Source organism: Dromiciops gliroides, chromosome 2, assembly GCF_019393635.1.
Source record: "Dromiciops gliroides isolate mDroGli1 chromosome 2, mDroGli1.pri, whole genome shotgun sequence".
Lineage (NCBI taxonomy): Eukaryota > Metazoa > Chordata > Mammalia > Microbiotheria > Microbiotheriidae > Dromiciops > Dromiciops gliroides.
Window position 1 is genome coordinate 701,143,877 of NC_057862.1, and position 21,003 is coordinate 701,164,879.

The 21,003-nt window shown below is 49.9% G+C and overlaps 1 protein-coding gene across 5 annotated transcripts in view; it reads right to left on the reverse strand.

Annotated features, from left to right (window-relative positions):
• Positions 1-19,762, reverse strand: part of ITSN2 (intersectin 2) — a 109,905-nt gene extending 90,143 nt beyond the window's left edge. For all 5 annotated transcript variants that reach the window (XM_043985646.1, XM_043985645.1, XM_043985649.1 and 2 more), the window contains exon 1: positions 19,608-19,762. The gene's annotated coding sequence lies outside the window, so the exon portion shown is untranslated. The remainder of the gene's footprint in view (positions 1-19,607) is intronic.
• Between the last annotated feature and the right edge of the window lie 1,241 nt (positions 19,763-21,003).

A 21,003-nucleotide genomic window follows, 5' to 3' on the forward strand; every position in this document is an offset into this window, starting at 1 on the left:
AAGAGCCTGTCACAGGCAGAAAATGACTGAGGAAGGGGCCTCAAGCCCTAGCCCAGCCCCAGGGCCTATCCCCAACAAGGAGCTGTTCCAGCCCTGTCTGCCCAGTGTGAAGTTTAAAATCTTGATTGTGGTCGCCTTAAATGAGAAGCTTCGGCACCAGTCTTTGGGCATTAAACATTTATTAAAGCATACAGGTATTAACATGGAGTTCAGAAAGTTAAGAAAAGGCCTATCTAGCCTTGAGTTCCAGCCTGGTTGGGTTCTTCTACAAGTCCTCTGCCAGGAGCCTGCTTTAATCAGGAACTCCCAGCAAGCTGACTGTGGAAGTTTTTTATAGGTCTGGAACAGAGGCGGGCCTTACACACTGCTTCAAGCTGATTGGTTGGCATCATCCAAATCCATTGGTTTTGAAGTGTTCTCAAGTTGAGTTCACAGTCTAGCTTCTGAGAACCATACCTTCTTCAGGGCTAGCCAGGTGTGATTACAACCCAGTTAACTTGAAGTAGGCTAATCAGCAGTCAGTCACTCTCACTTGATTCAATCAGTCTAGATTCATCTCTAATCTAAATCATGCTATGTGGTGCAGTGGATCTTTGAGTATCTGCTAAATCCCATTATTTCATCACACCAGCTATGTGCTAGGGGGCAAGACCCTAAGTCTTATGCAGGATTGGCAGAACCCCATTCTTAGAGATCTATCTGCTCTCTGCTTGAGCTGAAACCTTTGGGGGTCACTTAGAAAGACACAGGGGCCTTACTGACAACCTTGGGAGGTATACTGAGCAGAAAGGCCTGGTTCTGGCTCTGAAGATAGCAGCTGTTTGGGTAGAAGCAGGCAGAGTGCTAGGCTTGGCATCAGAAAAAACTGAATTCGAACCCCAACCCTAATACCCTCTTCCAAGGGAGAGGCAGTAAAAAGGGAAGAAAATATGTTCTTGTTATTTGGGAAAAAATGAAATTTAAAAAAAACCTCAGCCAAAGCATCACCTTTTAGATAAGGCCTCACCTGACCCCCTCTGCTGCTCTTGCCTTCCCTCCCCAAATTGTTTGGTATGTTCTTCCCAATAGAGGGCAGAGGATGGTCTCTTTTGGGTCTCTGTTCCCCACCTGGGATTGAGAATAGGGCCTGGCCCAGAATGGCCCTTCCTTGTGGCAGGCATGCAGCCCTGGGGAGAATCTGGCCCAGGCTACAGCAACCTGTAATGCCCAGACCAGCCCCAAGGCCTTTAAATAATAGATGTCATTACTAACTTACCAAGTCAGATTTAAGATGAAACTTGGAAAAAAAACCCACCACAATGGAAGGACAGAGAAAGGCTCAAAAAGTAAGTGTCAAATGACTGAAGAGGGAAAGAAATGGGAGGACAAAGGCAGCCGAAGACACCAAAGGTATGAAAGGCAGCCTGGAGAAGTCATCCCCTCAGCACACTGCTAATTCTGGGGTTGGGGTGTCAGTCAAGGAACCTGCCCTGGAGGAGAAGGAACTCAAGGGAGCAGCAGCCTCTGGGCTGCATGCTAGACGGTGAGCTCGCTGCCAACAGTCACCACACCACTAGGCCACAATCCCAGAGGTCGGTGACATTTCCATGCCCTCACTTGGGTCTCCCAACAGCCGAGAGGCAGGCTATCCAGGTACCATTGCCCCCATTTTATACTGGGAGGCTACAGGTGGCATTTGGAAGCAGACCTCTCTCCTAAGTGTGACCCTCTGCTGCCTATGACACACACTGGCTATACAGAACAAGGATGGCCGGCTAGGATGCATGGCACTCCCACTAGACCCTTAAAGGTGGTGGAGCAGGGAGGGACCTGCTGATAAGTGCCTGTAATCAGTAGACAGTGATCCTGCATGCTAAAGATAGAATTCGATTCTTCTGGTTCAGGTATCAGCTCCCCAGTGTCATCATGGCTCAAGATAACTAAGGAAGGTTACTCAGCTGTTACTTAAGTGACTTGTCACACTCCCCCCACACACATTCCATTTCCCAGCTCCTCTCAGCCCCTAAAATAAGTGACTAAGGGCAGAGTTCAGAGGGATCCGCCAAGAGTCAGAAGCACACCTTTCCTGGGACACTTTTGCCAAGAATGATTTGTCTCTGGAGTCTCCCCCAATGCCTAATGATATTTAACAAGATGTCTTACAAGGGCATTGGGCCCACTTTCGGAGGAAGGCATACTTAACCTAACTCCATGTCTAACTCTGGGTCTAACTCTGATTCGGAGCATCAGGTCAAAGCTTCTAGGTCTCTGGATTTGCTAGGGAATTTTTGTGGTGACGATCAGTTTTGCTTGGAGTAGGGAGACCAGATTTAGCCTCAGGCTTGGAACAGCTTGGGTGGGGGTAGCTGGGTAGAGAACAGACTCCCTAGGCTGGGATTCATCTAAGGCAGGACTGAAAACCAGGACCCTACTATTCACAATCGGATTCTCCAATTATAATGGCCTCTCCAATAAGACCAGTGAAAAACTAGGCACAATGACAACAATGTAAATGGAAACAATAGAAAAGAAGCTATGCGACCCAGTGCTAGCAAAAAGACCCTTGTAATCTCCTTCTGGCCAATTGATAGACCACACTTGTGCCCAAGTGAGCGACCAAGAAGACTGGCTGGCAAAAGTGTAGAGAACATGCGCTTTCCCCTCCCTCCCTCCCAGCTTGAAAGGGATTGAGAGAATGCATACAATAACAGACTTGGGGGATCTGACGGTAGGTTCCTGACCTGTTTTCTTCCTTTTTAACAAAATGTCTGGGTGGTCACACGTACAAAACTATATTTATAGCTGCTACTTTTGTGATGGTAAAGAATTGTTACTTGTGGGGAAGCCCATCAATTGGGGAATGGCTGAATAAGCTGTGGTATATGAATGTGATGGAAAACTACTGTGCTATAAGAAATGATGAGCAGGGGCAGCTATGTGGTGCAGTGGATAAAGTACCAGCTTTAGATTCAGGAGGACCCGAGTTCAAATCCAGCCTCAGACACTTGACACTTACTAGCTGTGTGACCCTGGGCAAGTCACTTAACTCTCATTGCCCCGCAAAAATAAATAAATAAAATAAAAGCCATTCCCCATTGACAAATGATCAAAAGACATGCTGTAACTCACTATTGATTAGAAAGATGCAAGTTAAAACAATTCTGGGGTATTACCTCATACCTATTGGATAGGATAATAGGACAGCAGAGGAAAATGTTATGCTGTAGGGGATATGGGGTAAATGAGACATTAATGTACCATTGGTGGAGTTGTAAACTGATTCTATCATTTCGTAGAGACATTTTGAACCATGGCCAAAGGACTTTAAAATCATGCATACTCTTTGACCTAGCACTGGTATCATTACTGGTATCATTAGTATCCAAAAATAGATAAAAACCAAAAAGTTAAAGGACTTATATGTACAAAAAAAATTTATAACAGCTCTTTTCTGATGGCAAAGAATTGGAAATTGAGGAGATGCCCATCAATTGGGGAATGGCTGAACAAACTGGTATATAATTATGATAGAACACTATTGTGCTATTAGAAATGATGAGCAGGGGGCAGCTAGGTGGTGCAGTGGATAGAGCACCGGCCCTGGATTCAGGAGGACCTGAGTTCAAATCTGGCCTCAGAGCCTTGACACTTACTAGCTGTGCGACACTGGGCAAGTCACTTAACCCCAATTGCCTCACCAAAAAAATTTTAAAAAAGAAATAAAAGAAATGATGAGCAGGATGCTCTCAAAAAAAACCTGGAAAGACTTACATGAGCTGATGCAAAGGGAAATGTGTCGTGTACAAAGTAACAGCAAATATTGTAAGATGATCAACTGTGAATGACTTGGCTGTTCTCAGCAATACAATGATCCAAGACAACTCTGAAGGACTTATGATGAAAAATGCTATCCAGCCCCAGAGAAAGAACTGGTGGTGTCTAAATACAGATTGAAGCATTTTTTTTTACTTTATATTTCTTGAGATTTTTATTTTGGTCTGTTTTCTTTCACAACCTAATATGGAAATGTTTTGCAGGACTACACAGGTATAACTTATATTGAATTGCTTGCCTTCTTAAGGGGGGGGGGTGAGGACGGAGGAAGAGAATTTGGAAAACAGTTTTAAAAATGGATGTCAAAACCTGTTTTTACAGGTAATTGGGGAAAAGTAAAATTCTAAATAAACAAAAAAAAAGAATGTTGAAAACTATCTTTACATGTAACTGGAAAAAGATAAAATACTATTATTAAGATCGAAAAAATGTCTAGGGAGGGAGGGATAAATGATGTAGTCAGAAATGAAGGCAATAAGTAAAAACAAAAAGCAACCAACAATCACAATAACAGGAGCTAATAACACTGGTAAAATGCATTGCCTGAAATACTATTTTGGGGGGCCCCAAACTGAAGCACTCAGGGCACTGGGGTTGGGCGGCTTGCAGAGATCTCCTGAAGAACCAGGGGCAGAACCAGGAACTGAACACGGACATTCTGGGCCCCAAGGCTTATAGCCCTCATCTCCTGCTACCATTACTGGAAACACACAGCGCCCCCCCCCCTTTAATTTCATGTGGACAATGGGAACATTCCTCCACCTTTCTGATCCAAGTTAAAATGGTCTTGTGGTCCCTGCCTGCTGCCAGGCACAGTGCTAGGCACGAGGGACAGAGACAGGGTTTGACCCAGTGACTTCATTGCTATAAGGAACTCACAGATGAAGAAAGTCACTCTGTCAACCTTGGGCAGCACCTCCTCTACCACTTGTAGTTTAGGGGCTGTCTCAGGCAATGCCAAGGTAAATGACTTGCCCAGGGTCACCCAGTCAGGAAGTATAAAGAGCAGCACTTGAACTCAGGTTTTCCTGGCGGAGAGCAGTTTTCTATTCCCTATGCCAAAGTGCTTTTGTATACTGTAGGAACCTGCCTGCTGTGATAAATTAAGGGGATGTAGCAGATACTCAAAGGCCCACCTGGAGATTAATCTAAACTGATTGAATTAAGTGAGAGTGATTGACTGCTGATTAGCCTACTTCAAATTAACTAGATTGTAAGCACATCTGGCTTAAGCAGGTATTGTTCTGGGGCAGCTAGGTGGTGCAGTGGATAGAGCATCAGCCTTGGATTCAGGAGGACCTGAGTTCAAATCTGGCCTCAGACCCTTGACACTTACTAGCTGTGTGAACCTGGGCAAGTCACTTAACCCCCATTGCCTCACACACACCCCCAAAAAAAAATAAAGAAAGAAGGTATTGTTCTCAGAAGCTAAAAACTTTGAACTCAACTAGAGACCACCTTCAAGTCCAGTGAACCAAAGGATTTGGATGATGCTAGCCAATCAGCTTGAAGCAGTGTGTAAGGCCCGCCTCTGCTCTGGACCGATAAAAAACTTCCACACTCACTGTGGGGGAGTTAGTAGTTGAAGCAGGCTCATGGTGGAGGACTTGAGGAAGAACCCAACCAGGCTGGAACTCTAGGCTAGATAGGCCTTTTCTTAACTTTCTGAACTCCACGTGAATACCTGGTATGCTTTAATAAATGCTTAATGCCCAAAGACTGGTACTAAAGCTTCTAATTTAAGGTGACCACACCATTTAGATTTTAAACATCACACCAGAAGTTTATATTTTATAAGGAAAAAAATCTGCATGTCAGCATGTACAAAATACAGACCTAGAAAATGTAAATTGATTTGAGGGGGAGGAGTGAGGGAAGACTTCCAAAAAGAGGGAGCTGAACCCTAAGAAGCAGAAGGGAAAAGGGGGTACATTCCAGGACTGGGGGACAGAGTGTGAAAAGGGGCTGAGGCTACATCGAAATCCAGGACTTCTAATGTCAAGGCCCCACTCTATTGGGGGGGTGAGCAATGGAACCAGGACCAGTGTGACTGACAGCCAGTTAGTCCAAAAGCATGGAGTTAGCCCTGCCTGTGTGCCAGACCCTGGGCTAGGCTGAGAATAACGGCCCTACCCTCTGGGGGCTGCCAGTCCAAAGCAGACATCCAAAAAGGTTGGAAAGATAGACTGGCACCATATGGCAAGGGGTTTGACATAACAACTGGGCTCGAACAAAGAGGAGCCACTGCAGTTTAGAGAGTTCGGCTGGGTGGTGGACTGGCCCAAGCAAGAGGTTCCTCCAATAAATCATGCAGGATCTCAATCCATCTTTCCAGTCCCTTCTCACCCACGATGGTCCAGCCAAACTGTGGCCTTTCTACTGGCCGTGGTGCATGTCCTTCCATCTCCCGCTCACGTGCCTTTGTCTGCTCGAGCTGCCAGGCTAGAAAGGCATCCCTTCCACTGCTCCTGGGAGCGCCCTTTACTTCCACAAGAAGTCTTCCTGATCCTCGCCTCCCCCTCCCTAACTACCTGCCCGTCCTTAGATGATTCTCCATCTGCATGTCGCTTCCTGATAGAAAGAAAGCAGTCTCTGAGAGCAGGGATTGGTTCCCTTTTTTGCCTCTGTGCCTGGCACACAGTGGGCACCTAGACAGCTCTCAGGGATTGACAAACTGCTTTGTCCACACCAGGCCCTCCAATCCTTCCCGCCTTGGCTCTCTCCCAAGCCTTCGCTCCTGCTTTAGCTGCACATGCAGACTCTGCAGGAAACCAATCCAACTTCACACAGTACTCTTCTTGAAGCCCCTGCCCATTTATCACAGCCCTAATTCCAAAGATGCCCTGCTAAGCTCCAGCCTGGCATCCCTCCTACCACCTGCTGCCACCATCCCTCAGACTCATGGACTGCTGCTGACTGGGTCTGCTACCAGTTGGTGTTACCACTGGGCCCTTGCTGCTGCAAAGTGATCCTTTGATGCCCTCCTCCCCAGACTGGCTTGATATTCTCCTCCTCAAGCCTCTACAGCATATCTGTGCAACAGCCCCCCCCCCCACCGCCCCAGCAGTTTTACTGACAAAATTGAGACATTTGTCAAGAGTTCCCCTTCATCTCATATCCCCCATTCTCTCCTCCTCTGCCCCTATCTCCCATGGAGAAGTCCCCCATCTTCCTGCCAAGACAGACATCTATATGTATAAGCAATGCCATTCCACCCTGCCCCGCCCCCACTCTAGTCTTCGATCTCTCCATCGCCTGGCTCCTTCCCTACTGTATGTACCCCCCCCCAATCCTCACGTATCCCGCCATTCCCATAAGCAACCATCCCACATCTCACCCATCATTCAGGGCTAAACGTCTTTTTAATGGGCAGCTAGGTGGTGCAGTGGTTAAAGTGCCGGCCCTGGATTCAGGAGTACCTGAGTTCAAATCCGGCCTCAGACCCTTGACACTTACTAGCTGTGTGACCCTGGGCAAGTCACTTAAGCCCCAGTGCCCTGCAAAAAAATAAATAAATAAATAAATAAAAATAAAATAAAATAAAATAAAAATAAAGAAGCCTTCACTCATCCTCTGCTGCCTGCTTGGATTCTTTGAGCTGCTAGCAACACTTGAGCCGCTAACACTTGAGATGTGCAACACTATTCAAGCTGTTAGCTGCATTTCTAACACCTCCTTCCCCTCCTCCCTCTTCCCAGAAACAATCAGATAAAGGTTATACATGTATAATTATGTAAAACATTTCCATATAAGACTTGAATAAAAGAAAAAATGAAAGAATGAAAAATAGCATAATTCACTCTGTGTTCAATAAATATCAGTTCTTTATGCACAAAGGGCTATTAAAACCATGCATACCCTTTGACCCAGCAATACCACTACTAGGTCTGTATCCCAAAGACTTCACAAAAATGGGAAAAGGACCCATGTGTACAAAAATATTTATAGCAGCTTTTTGTGTGATAAAGAGTTGGAAATTGAGGGGAAGCCCATCAATTGGGGAATGGCTGAACAAGTTTTGGTCTATCAATGTGATAGAATACTATTGTGCTATAAGAAATGATAAGCAGACAGATTTCAGAAAAACCTGGAAAGACTTAAGTGGACTGATGCTGAATGAAGTGAGCAGAACCAAGAGAATATTTTATCTACAATATTGTATTGATAATCAACTGTGAAACACTTAGTTCTTCTCAGCAATAATGTTTCAAGGCAGTTCCAAAAGACTTACGATGGAAAGTGCTCTCCATATGCGGAAAAAGAACCATGGAGTCTTAATGCAGATTAAAGTATACTAGTTTCACTTTGTTGTTGTGATTTTTTTCTTTGTTGTGGTTTTTTCCCTTTTGTTCTGATTCTCCTTTTACAACATGACCAATTTGGGGGGAAAATCAATATCATTTCTTTCTCTGGAAGGGGATAATACGCTTCATCATTAGTCCTTTGGGATTGTCTTGAATCACTGAATTGCTGAAAATAGCTAAGCCTTTCACAGTTCTTTATCCAACAATATTGCTGTCACTGTGCACAACATTTTCTGGGTTCTGTTCAACTCACTATACATTAGTTCATATAAGTCTTTCCAGGTTTTTCTGAAATCATTCTACTTGTCATTTCTTACAGCACAATAGTATTGCATTCCATTCATATACCACAACTTGTTCAGGCATTCCTCAATTGATGGGCATCCTTTGATTTACAGTTCTTAGCCACCACAAAAAGAGCTGCTATATTTTTGTACAAATAGATCCTTCTCTCTCTCTCTTTTGATATCTTTGGGATATAAAACTAGCAGTGGTATTGTTGAATCAAAGGATATATAGTTTTATAGCCCATTGGGCATAGTTCCAAAATGCCCTGTAGAATGGTTGGATCAATTCACAACTCCACCAGTGGTGGATTAGTGTCCCAGTTTTCCCACATCCCCTCCAACACCCAATCAGGGCTAAACTTCTTAAGAATGCCATCTAATGGGGCAGCTAGGTGGCACAGTGGATAAAGCACCAGCCCTGGATTCAGGAGAACTGAGTTCAAATCCGGCCTCAGACACTTGACACTCACTAGCTGTATGATCCTGGGCAAGTCACTCAATCCTCATTGTCCCACAAAAACAAACAAAATGCCATCTACCACTGGTGCCTCTACCTCTCTTCCCCTCACTCTTCTTCATTCCCCCTTCATCTCCAGGCCTTCTCTCAATCCTCATCCTTCTTGATCTCCACGGAGCCTCTGACACTGTTGTGCTAACTTGCTCGAGTTCTCTCTCTCTCCTGATAATCTCTTCTCTAGATTTTCAGGGTCTGTCTCTCCCTCTCCTTGTTCTCCTACCTCTTTGACAGCTCCTCCTCAGTGTCCTTTGCTGGATCTTTGTCCAGGTCAAAATAGGCATGCCGCTTTTCCAGTTTCTTTCATGTAGGATTTCACCTCTGCCCTTCCCCCTCCCCCGGTGCATTCCCCTCCCCCTCAGTTTAACCCTAGAGATGTCATCACCTAGCTGGGCGACACAGTGGACAGGGCATCACCCCTGGACCCAGGGGGATCCCAGCCAAGGCCCGGCCTCAGACACAAGACAGTCGCCCAGTGTACGAGACCCCAGTAGAATGCCAGACTTGGAGTCCAGAAGGTGGGTGGGAGAAAGAGGAGGTAGCGTTTGCCAGTTTCCTTACGCTTTAGATCGCCAATGACATTGTGTTCCGGAGAAGAGGACAGGCCACCAGCCTCTGAACCATTGCTTCTTTGGCCCTCCGGTAAGAGTGACTCTGAACAGTTGTCCAACGGTCAGCCCCAAGCCTGGGTGCGATGACATTAAAGAAGAGGCATCATCTACTTTGCTGCTGCACCCGAAGGACCATGGAACCTTCCCTCTGTCTTTTCTTCCATTAGAATGTGAGCTCCTTGAGAGTAGGGAATGTTTGGTTTTTCTATTTGGATCCTTAGCATTCAGGATAGTGTTCTGCACACACTAAGTGCTTAATAAATGTGTCATTCATTCATTCAAAAAAACCCCAACAAAATAGGTATGCCACAGAGCTCTGTCTTGGGCCCCCTTCTCTTCTCCCTCTGTACTCTATCCCTGGGTTATCTCATTAGCTCCCACAGATTCTATAATCATCTCTACCCTGATGATTCTCAAATCTGCTCACCCAGTCCTAGCCTCTGTCTTGACCTCCAGTCTAAGTGGAGGTCCTATAGACATCTTTTTTTTTTTTAGGGCAGTAGGGGTTAAGTGACTTGCCCAGGGTCACACAGCTAGTTAAGTGTCAAGTGTCTGAGGCCGGATTTGAACTCAGGTCCTCCTGAATCCAGGGCTGGTGCTCTATCCACTGTGCCACCTAGCTGCTGACATCTTAAATCTAACATGTACAAAACAGAACCCTTTATCTTTGCCTCTAAAGCCTCCTTCCAAACTTCCTGTGACTGTTCAGGGCACCTCCCTCCTCCTAGTCCCCCAGGCTCGAAACCTAAGTGTCATTTTTGGGCTCCTCCTCTCTTACTTCCTATTTCCAATCTGTGGCCAAGGCCTCATGACTGTGTCTTCATAGCATCTCTTGTTATGAATGTAACATCAGCACCTCACACCTGCATTACTGCAACAGCAGCTGGTGGGTCTACCTGCCAGAATGGTGTTGGTGGTGATGATGACAGCAGTAACATTTACATAGCCCCTATTCTATGCCACAAGGGCAACTGAGTGGTGCAGTGAATAGACTGCTGGGCCTGGAGTCAGAAAAACTCATCTTCTCAAGTTCAAATCTGGCCTCAGACACTTACTAGCTGTGTGACCCTGGCCAAGTCACTAGACCAGTCTCTTATCTTGCCAAGAAAACCCAAATAGTCGGACACAACTGAAACAACCGAACAACTACAGGCCGGGCAATATGCTAAGTACTTTACAACTGCTATTTTATCTGATCCTCACGACCACCCTGGGTGCTATTACTAGCCCCATTTTGCAGATGAGGACATGGAAGCAACCAAAGGTGAAGTGACTTGCCCAGGGTCACACAGCTAGTGTGACTGTTAAAAGTGTTACATGTTAAAAGTGACTGAGTCCACATTTGAACTCAGATCTTCTGAGTCCAGGCCTGGGACTCTATCCACTGTACCACCGGCTGTCCAAGTCTCTCTCCACTCTAGTCCATGCTCTACTCAGCTGTGGAAGTGAAACTCCATTGCTCCTATGACCTCTAGCATCCAATATGGAAGCTGTCTTTCAAAGCTCTTCACAACTGCCTCTCCCAGCCCCCACCCTCCCTAAGTCCTCTGGCTTGCTCTGTCTCCTGCCTCTGCTGCCTTGTCTCGCGCCAGACCCTTCCCTGGGCTCTCCCTCTTCAGTTGCACAGCTTGGCCTCCCTGGCCGTCTTCAGACAACTTCTACCAGAAGCCTTTACAATCCCCCTTCTCTTCATCAGTTCCTCTTTGTGCTGACACACATCGAGTTAATTCTAGCCTTTGCATGTTGTTCTCCCCAGGAGACTGAGTTCCTGAAGGTCGGGAGCTGCTGTCTCTCGTTCTTTTTCAACTTCCCAGGGCTCAGCAAAGTGCCTGGCACAGAGTAGGCCCAGATCCCCAAGAGCATCACCTTCGTAAGCCAGGAGAGTCAGAAGCCTTGGGTTCAAGAGCTACCTGTGACATATGCTGGCCTTGAGAGCCGGCTTAGGCAAGTCTGCCTATGCTGAAGGAGTTTCTTCACTGTTGCTGCCACCTCTCGGATCCCACCTTCCTGACCCAAAGGACTAGATGCCAGAGAGGGAAGGAAGGGCTTCCTTCCTGAAGCAACAAAAGCCGGAATGTGATTCACCTCTTACTGAGAGTCCACGCCAGCCAGCATCCAGAAATGGGGCAATGCCAACATGGCTCTGCTGCACTGACTTACTGGTGTGGCCCTGGCGAGTCCCTGACACACCCTCACACAGCCTTCTCCTGCCTGCTGCTGTTTGTGGCAGAGCAAGGTCAGGCTGCAGAGAAGACACTCTTCTCCTGTGAGGGTGGCATGGGCCCTGCTGGCAGTCTGGTGAAGGGATGTGGACAGACACCTGCCCAGAACAATCTAACACACAGCATTATCAGGAAAAGCGAGCATAACGAAACAGTTATCAAAACCATACAATGGGAATTCGAGGTCCTACAGGGAGGGGCCTGGATGGGCGACTACATTGATCTAGGGCCCTCCCAGACGAGGAGTCTTCCTCCAGCAAAGCCGGTCAGCACCTCTATGGAGGAAAGAGGCTTGGTTCATCCTGGCCACAGAAGAGGCGAGACCGGAAGCAGCTCGAAGGCTAACTCTCTACCTACTACACCAAGCTGTCAATTCACTTCCTACTGCTTGAAAAACATCTCTCTTACTCTAACAAAAAACAATCCAATCCCCTAAGTCCACCAAAAGAGGCAAAAGGGTTTTACCAGCTGAGCACAGGGAGGGGTAAGGAGCTGAGCTTCCAAATGGTCCTTGGCCCTAACACTAAGCACCTGACCCTGATGACTGCCCGGGCTCACAATGCTACACATCCAGTCAGTCCTGCCTGGCCTGCATCAGAGGCTGTGCCAAAGGCTCACCACCCACCCTGGGCCTGGGCAGAGGACAGAAAGGGCTGCTACAGGCAGCCAAGTACACAGAGCGGGGACCACCCCCCAGTTCCTCAGCCTTACCTCTCCCACCAGGCTCAGAACTGCCCCCAAAAGTCAGATCTGCTTTCACTGGTGCCTCTGGGCCACCCAGCTCCTCCAAAGTGATAGAGGGGAGGCTCTGAGCCAGGCTCATCTCCCAAAGAATCAAATGAACACATCTGGCCACAGAAAGAAAAGGAAAGAAATATGGCACGCACACACACACACACACACACACACACACACACACACACACACACACACACACACAGCTTCCTCAGCATTTCCGGCAGTCGGACTTGCTGCCCCACAAGTCCCAAATCAAGACCCACATCTACCAACCCTGCAAGTCTGCTTCCTGTCCTGGCAACAAGTAGGGACAGAAACAAGCTTGTGGCGGGCGAGGCTCCCGCTGAGCTCATATCCCTAGCCTTCCAGGCATCCAGCCCAACTTGGGAGCCCTGTCTGGCAGTCTGGGTTTCTTTCTGACCCCTGGTAACTTCGGCCAGTAGTGCCTACTAACCTGACCCAAGCTCTAAGTTTCCTAAGCTCTGCCCTAGGTCTCCCGCCACTGGAAGGTACACCTGGGCCTCTTTCAGTTCTGTCTCTGTTTCTATTTAGCACTTAGGCCAATACCTTTCTTCTATCCAGCAGACATATAATAAATGCATTATCCCCAGGTGACCTTGGGAACACACAATATCAGAGTCAGAATGGACCTTTTTTTTTTTTGCAGGGCAATGAGGATTAAGTGACTTGCCCAGGGTCACACAGCTAGTAAGTGTCAAGTGTCTGAGGCCAGATTTGAACTCAGGTACTCCTGAATCCAGGGCCAGTGCTTTATCCACTGAGCCACCTAGCTGACCCTAGAATGGACCTTTAAGACACAATTCATCTCCCTACCACCCCAAACTGACTAAAGAATTGTAATAAGACTTCAATGACCCCAAACACCAAGCAAAATTACCTTTCCAAACTGGGACACTAATCCACTGATGGTAGAGTTGTGAAAAGATCCAACCATTCTGGAGACCAATTTGGAACTATGCCCAAAGGGCTACAGAACTATGCATACCTTTTGATCCAGCAATACCACTGCTAGGTTTATATCCCAAAGACATCTAAAAGGCAGCTAGGTGGCACAGTGGATAAAGCACCAGTCCTGGATTCAGGAGGACTTGAGTTCAAATTCCATCTCAGACACTTGATACTTACTAGCTGTGTGACCTTGGGCAAGCCACTTAATCCTCACTGTCCTGCCCCCCAAAAAAGACATTCAGAAAAAGAAAAAAGAACTTGTTTGTACAAAAATATTTATAACAGCTCTTTCTGTGGTGGCTGAGAATTAGAAATCAAGGGAATACCTATCAATTGGGGAGTAGCTAGACAAGCTGACTGTGAGAGAATATTATTGTGCTATAAGAAATGACAAGCAGGCTGATTTCAGAAAAACCTGGAAAGACTTACATAAACTGATGTATAGAGAGGGGAAGAGAACCAGGAGAACGTTGTGCACAGTGACAGCAATATTGTTGGATGAAGAACTGTGAAAGGCTTAACCATTCTCAACAATACAATGATCCAAGACAATCCCAAAGGACTCATGATGAAGCAAGCATACTCTTTACCTCCAAAGAAAGAACTGATGTTGACTAAACACAGACTGAAGCATGCTGTTTTTCACTTTCATTTGTTTTCTTATACAAAAGGACTAATAGGGTAATGTTTTACATAATTGCACATGTATAACCTATATCTGTTTATTGCTTCAGAGAGAGGGGATGGGAGGGAGGAAAGGAGGGATAAAAACTGGCACTCAAAACTTTAAATAAAAATGTTTATTATTTTTTAAATGCTAAAAAAAAGAATGCTCATTAAAATTTTAAAAAATAAAGCTAATTTTCTAAAGGCCACGGAGTTGCATTTTTTAAAAAGAAATCCAGTAAGTCACAAAGTATTCAGAATGTGATTTTTGAATCTGTGGGATCTTAAAATGACAAGAAATGACCCTCTCAGGACTAGGTCCCCTTCTCCCAAACACATACAGAGAACCAAAAGTGTGACTAATATCGAGTGCCAGGCATCTGCATCAAGCTACATGCTCATTGACTCCCTTCTCTTTCCCCTGACCCAGATGCCATCTGGGCAGTGAGCAATGCTTCTCCCAATGCGGGGGAACCAAGCACGCTCTTCCAAACTGCAGATGTAGACTGAATGCCCAGTCCAAGCCAACCTCAAAGAGCAACAAACACTGCAAGGAAAAAGGGAACACAGTAATTCTTTTTGGGAAACATCAGCTTCCACTAGCAACACGCTCATACAAGGAAGAAAACAAGGCAGCATCTAAAGCATAAACAGGGCCCTCCCCCATTTTCCAATCCCAGCATAATGTAATAATTTGGCCTTGAAGAAAACGGCTCCCTTTCCACCAGAAAGCCACACAGCTGTTTTCCTGAGATCCAATACTCCCATCACCAAAGAAAACTTGTTTGAGATTGGGCTGGCAAGGTTCTGACAGAGAGTGAAAAGTCACCCCAAAAGACAAAATGGGACCTATGTGCTGAGCTAGCCTGAAATAGAGGAGGCAATGCCCGAGGGTTCTCCCGACAGTCTCTGGTCTGTAACCAACCCAAGCCTAGAACATGACAGCGAGAAGCCGCCTCACAAACAGCAGGATCCAGTCCCTTCGTTTAACTGATGAAAACAGGATACCCATCAAGGGGAAGAAAGAGGGACGAAGGGAGGCCACAGCTATCCACATTCCAATGTCCCTCTTTGTGTGTGTGTGTGTGTTTATGCGCGCGCGCGCGCTGAGGGTTAAGTGACTTGCCCAGGGTCACATAGTTGGGGTCAAGTGTCTATGGCTGGATTTGAACTCAGGTCCTGCTGAATCCAGGGCTGGTGCTTTATCCACTGCACCATTTAGCTGCCCCTTCCAATGTCCCTCTTAAGAAAAACTTGCTCCCCTCCAAAAAACCCCTCCGTTTGTTGCTCATGTTGGGCCCTCGAATACCATGCTCGGGACATACAAATCCCAGCAGTAAAGGCCTCTGGGATGGCACTGTTGACTGTCCATGCAGGCTGGTCGTGGGTGACTGAATTAATGATTGCACCCCCCACCCCAAAATAAAGGGAAACAAGAAATAGCTCACAGGCCTGCAAGAGTTCTCCCTCTTGTGACTGGGCAATAGAGGTCTCTGGTGGCCTGAAGCTTCCACTGATCTATGGAAAGTCTCTACATTTGACCCAGCATGCTTCTCGAGGTCCAGCTCCAACAGTGCTGACAGGTTCACTATCAATGAAAGGCAAAGCCAGATGGAGGAGAACCTCAGCTTGTTCTGAGAGAAGCAAAGGATAGGGTGAGGGAGTCGACCCTTCATGGGACAGTGGGTCACCTCACCTTTCTGAGGCATGAGGAGCTGGCCCCACCCCGCCCCCATCAGACAGCTCCAGGGGAGAGGAGAAACTCTGCAAAGGCCTTGAGAAGACCCTCCGCACCAAAGCCTGACACCCAAGTCTGAGGCCCATGGGGAAAACTTGGAAAACTAGACTGAAAAAGCCAGTTCAGGGCAAGAAACAAAAAGGTGCCAGTGATTTACTTCACACCTGCGCAGCCTAAAGAGCCTTAATAGAAACGCACGTCCTTCTGCCCAAACAAACTCAATGCTGTGAACAGAAATGAAGAGCAGGCATGACAGACTGCAGGGAAAGAGAGAAGTGCCCCCGGCCTGCCAAAAGACGAACGTCCTGGGGGAAGAGGCTGGGCAGCTGGACCACAGCTGGGGACACATTCTTGTTAAGAGGAGAGCCAATATTTGGTTAAACATTCCATGTCTTCTCCATCAGAATGGATGGCAAGGACCCCCAAGGCTGAGTCCACGGTGCCAAGGCAGAGGAAGGAGGCACCATAGCACTGTACTGTGAGGTATACAGGTCCAGCCAGGCCAGGGGCTCCACACCTGGGGTCCATGGAGTTGTAAAAAATATATCGATATAATTGGCTTCCTTTCCAACATTCCCTCTTTTATTTTCCTCATTTACAAACAAGATGCTGGGAAGGGCTCCACACAAGTCCTGACCTGCACGTTACAATAGTCCCAAGCAGACCATACGAGGACCTGGACCAGGCACAGCCAATACCACTCGTACTGCCAATATGAGTGGAGAGAGGGATCAGATGTAAGAGACATGGCAAAACAGGACGCCAGGCCTTGGCACCCAACTGCAGGCCCAAGGAAGGGTAAAGGATTTCAAACTGGGGGAAACTGGGAGGAGGCTGGTACAATCCACAAAAATAGGGCAGGTGGGAGGAGGGATAGCCTTAGGGGAGTAAATACTGGGACCCAGCATGCACCCACTCCAGGTGTTGGTGGGAAAGAAGCTGGGGCTGGGATCAGGAACTTGGGAGCCCCAGCCCTCTGGCAGCTTCAGTAGATAATGGGGAGGGGTTGGAAGCATCCACAAATAGCCAGGATATTCTACTGGAGGGGAGGCGGGGAGATGCCCTCCCCACCTCTGGCCTGGAATGCTGCCATGGTCTCAGAATTCCTGGGTTTCATCCATTCCAGGCGATCCCCCACACTGTGACCCATGGGACCGTCCTCCTCAAGTCCCTCTGAGATCTGATATCAGTACCTGCACTTGGCAGCCTCCCTCCCTCCTTCCCCTGCTCCTCACGTGGGGCTCCCACCTCCACGCCTTTACCCAGAATCCTTCTCTCTCTTCAGGATGCAGCTCAAGCCCTGCTTTCTCCCAGACTCCCTTCAATCTGACTGTGTGGGGACTGATGGTGTCTGGAAGCTTTCTGTCGAGTTCTTTGTCCCCATGTCCCCAGGACGTGGCACATGGTAACTGGTGCCCAAGAGTTGCTTTTGCACTTATTGGCTGGATCAAGATAGCCTTCATGGGGACTATACCTGAGCCAGGAGTTGCTGCTTGTCTGTGCGGTAGTTGGGGGTGGAGGGTGGGCAAATGGTTATTGAAGGAAGGGGGATCAGAGTCTGCAAAAAGAACCAAGAAAAGGCAATGCTGACTCAGGGCAAGTCAAGTCACCCTGTCGGTATCTGCAAGGGAGAGAGAGAACACCAAGGGAGGAGGAGCACGTGACCCGCACGGCTGGACCGGTCAGAGCACAAGTCCTGAAGATGTCCTGGAATGCCCTGCCTGTACTTTGAGAAGTGCGAGGCAGCCACTGAAGGTTTCTTTGGAACAACTGTAATGAGGGTCTGAGTGCAGCTGGTGGCAGTGTAGCTGGGTGAAGTATGAAGAGGGCTGCTAACTATGGTGAGACCCCACACACTGGATGTGAGGTCAGAGAAGCAACGTTCCAACCCCCATCTGACAGGTACCGGCAGCGAGACCATCCCAAACCTCGGGTCCTCACCTGTAAGATGGGAACGGCCTATTTTGGAGGGTAGCCCTGGGAAAACCCTAACACTCACCTCCAGGCCTCCCCCACCACCATCTAGACAGCAACAAAAAAAGGGAACTCTGGACAAAACCCTGCTGAGATGGGTCTACTAGCTCATAGGCCGCAAGCATCTCAAAGCTAAAGCCTCTTTTCCAGACCACTGCTTTCTCTGTGCCACGTGACTGACTGGGCTGCCCGGGCCCCTCCCCTGAACCTTAGCCAGCCCTGATCTATGGGATCAATGTGACTGAGAACTTCCCAAGGAAACAGTGACTCCTACCCCACTTTGTTTCTGACACCCATTTCTATCACAAAAGCATGGGGGCTTGCTGCGATCTCTTAACACAGTCACTCGAATCGGACTACTATAGAATGACAGGACTAACTCCCAACAGCTCAAGCCCATTCAGGTCACTCCCCCTCCCGCCCATGTCCTACCTCCATGCCTTTATGCCAACTGTCCTCCCAGAATCCCAAACACTAATCTTAGCTCATGAAAGGCCTGCCCTCAGATGCCTGTACCTCTCTCCTCAAAAAGAGGCCATCCATTTATTTTGTATGCGCTTCTATGCAGTGAAAGAATGGAAGCCGGGGGCAGCTAGGTGGGGCAGTGGATAGAGCGCTGGCCCCTAAGTCAGCAAGACCTGAGTTCAAATCCAAACTCAGACACTTGATACTTACTAGCTGGGTGACCCTGGGCAAGTCACTTAACCCCAACTGCCTCCGAACCCCCCCCAAAAGAATGTAAGGTACTTGAGGGAGGGGTGTCTTAGTACAGCGCCCCCCCCCCCAGCAGGCCCTTAAGGAATCTTTGCTGATTGACGGTTAGTTCGTTCTCGTCCTCGCCCCCGCCCCGCCCCCTCTCCCCCTCTCTCAGGAGCCAGGCCGGTTGTTTCAGGGCGATGCCCTTTTCTGGAACACCTCAAGGCTAATGCCCGGTGGCAACGTGAGAATGCCCGGCTTTCAACCTCCCTTTTCTTCCGTGTGACCGAGGTTTTTCACACCGGGGCGCTGGACAGGCGGGCACGGGAAGGGTCCCACTGGGAGTGGGGGCTCGCTGTCCCCCCGTGAGCACTTCTGAAGATCGCCCCAAATCTTCCGTGTGTCTGAAGGCCCCACCAGGTGCTCGGGACGCGGGGGCCAGGCGGTCCCTGCTCGGAGGGGCTGGCCCCGTCCTAACCCTAACCGACTCGGGGAAGCTTCCCGGCCAAGAGTCCAGAGCGAGCCCCGGGGCAGAGGGAAGGCCACAGAGCCCCCGGGAGGTGACGCGGAGTGACCCGGGGTAGGAGGGGGCGCTCGGCTCTGTACGGGCCCCCCCTGCGATCTGCGCGGCTTCGCCGGGGCGGGGGGAGGGCTGCCCGTGGCCGGGACTCTCCTCCTCCCGACCCCCCCATCTCGCCGGCTCCCAAGGGCGCTCCGCGGGGGCCCCCGGCCCTGCTCTCGTCCCGAGGGCTCCAGCTCCGCAGCCCCTCCCTCCCCCGCTCCGCCCCCCCCGCGCGCACACACGGCGGCCGGGCCGGACCCGAGTTCGAATCCGCCCCGGACCCTCGGCCGGCCAACGGGGCAGCGGCAAGAGCCGGACCAGGTCGCGTCCCCCGCCCCAGCCGCCCCCCAGAGCTGCGCGCGGCAAGGCCCCGCGCCCACGACCCGGGGGACTCCCGCTCCGACCGCGGCCGCCACCCCCGCCCCCGCCGCGGCCAGGAAGTGGCTGCCGGAAGCGGGGTCTGCTTCCTGCTTCCTGCTTCCGCGCGCCCCCGCGCCCCCCGCGCGTCCCCACCTGCCGCCTGCTCCGCCTCCGCCTCCGCCTCCGCCGCTCCGGCAGCCGCCCGCGGGGACCCGCGGCCGGGGTCCCGACTGCGGCCAGGGGCTGACCGGCGATGAGCGACGAGCGACGAGCGAAGCGGCCGCTGCGCCGCCTGTCACCGCCGCCTGTCAGCGCCGCCCGGCCCCGCCCCGACGTCACCGCTGCGTCATCGTGACGTCACCGCGCCCGCCGGGACGACATGTCACGGCAGTCCGGAAGGAAGCCGGGGGCGGGGCCGGAGATGGGCTTGGAGGCTGAAGAGGAGGCCTGGGGGACGGGGCCTAGAAAGGAGACCTTCGGAGGAGAGTGGGAGGGCGAGGGGGCGGGGCCGGAGGGGCCTGGAGGAGGGAGGCGGGGCTCGGAGGCGGGGCCGGAGGGGGTCTGGAGGTGGGAGGCGGGGCTCGGAGGAGGGCTCGGGGGCGGGGCCTGCCCGGGAGGTCTCGAGATCGCGACAATTACAGCTCCCAGTGGACCCCTGGGGCCGAGAGCGAAGGCTGCTACGCCGGCCTCTGCCCATCTTAGAAGAGCCAAATAAAGATTTGAGGCAGAAAAAGCGTCCCTCGCTTGCCTGGCTCTCCTCTGGACCCTCTGGGGCCTCGGCACCAGAGCCAGCCTTGAGAGGGAGTCCGCGGGGCCGTGCTTGGTGTCGGGGCCCCCACCTGCCAGAGCGATGTCTGAGGGATGTCAGAGGGAGGCCACGGCCCTTGGAGCATGGGTGGCAGGCTGTGCCTGCGATCTCTCCTCGGGGCTTTGGGGAGCCTGTTTGCAGGAGGGTGTAATAGCGGGGTAGCCGTTACCCTCCCACTCAGGGGCTCATGCAGGTATTCTTTCTTTCCTGTCCACCTGTTGAGGCCAGTGAAAAGCACCGTGATTCCCTGCTGAGCATGGAAACCAAAGGCAGGACTAGGAAGAAATGATGGCATCTCCCTGGTGCCTTTTGGGGGATGGGGAAGAAACGCTGTGGACCTCCAGGAGGAGAGAGGTACCCTCAGTAGCAGGCAACATCACGATGCCTCATCTGGGCCTACACGTGGTGCCATGCTTCATCGGGCCCTCTTGTGTCTGTTCTTCAGACCAGGCCTTCAGAAAGTCAGAAAAGTGATTCCACAGAGTCTGCCCCAAACTGCATCAGATGAGGCTGGTAGGGGCCAGGCCTTGGCAGCAACGGGCCTAAGGAAGCTTATCAGTGCATTGCTGTTACAGCCTGGATGAGCCCCGCACCACCCTGGGGTTCACTCAACCAACTCTTATTGGTATCCTGACTCACAAGAGAGAGAGCAAGCTACTGCTATTTTCAGGATCCTAAGGGCAACCCTGTGGGTAGCTATTCTAACACTAGTTCTTGAGCCCCCACCAGTCTATTTCTCTT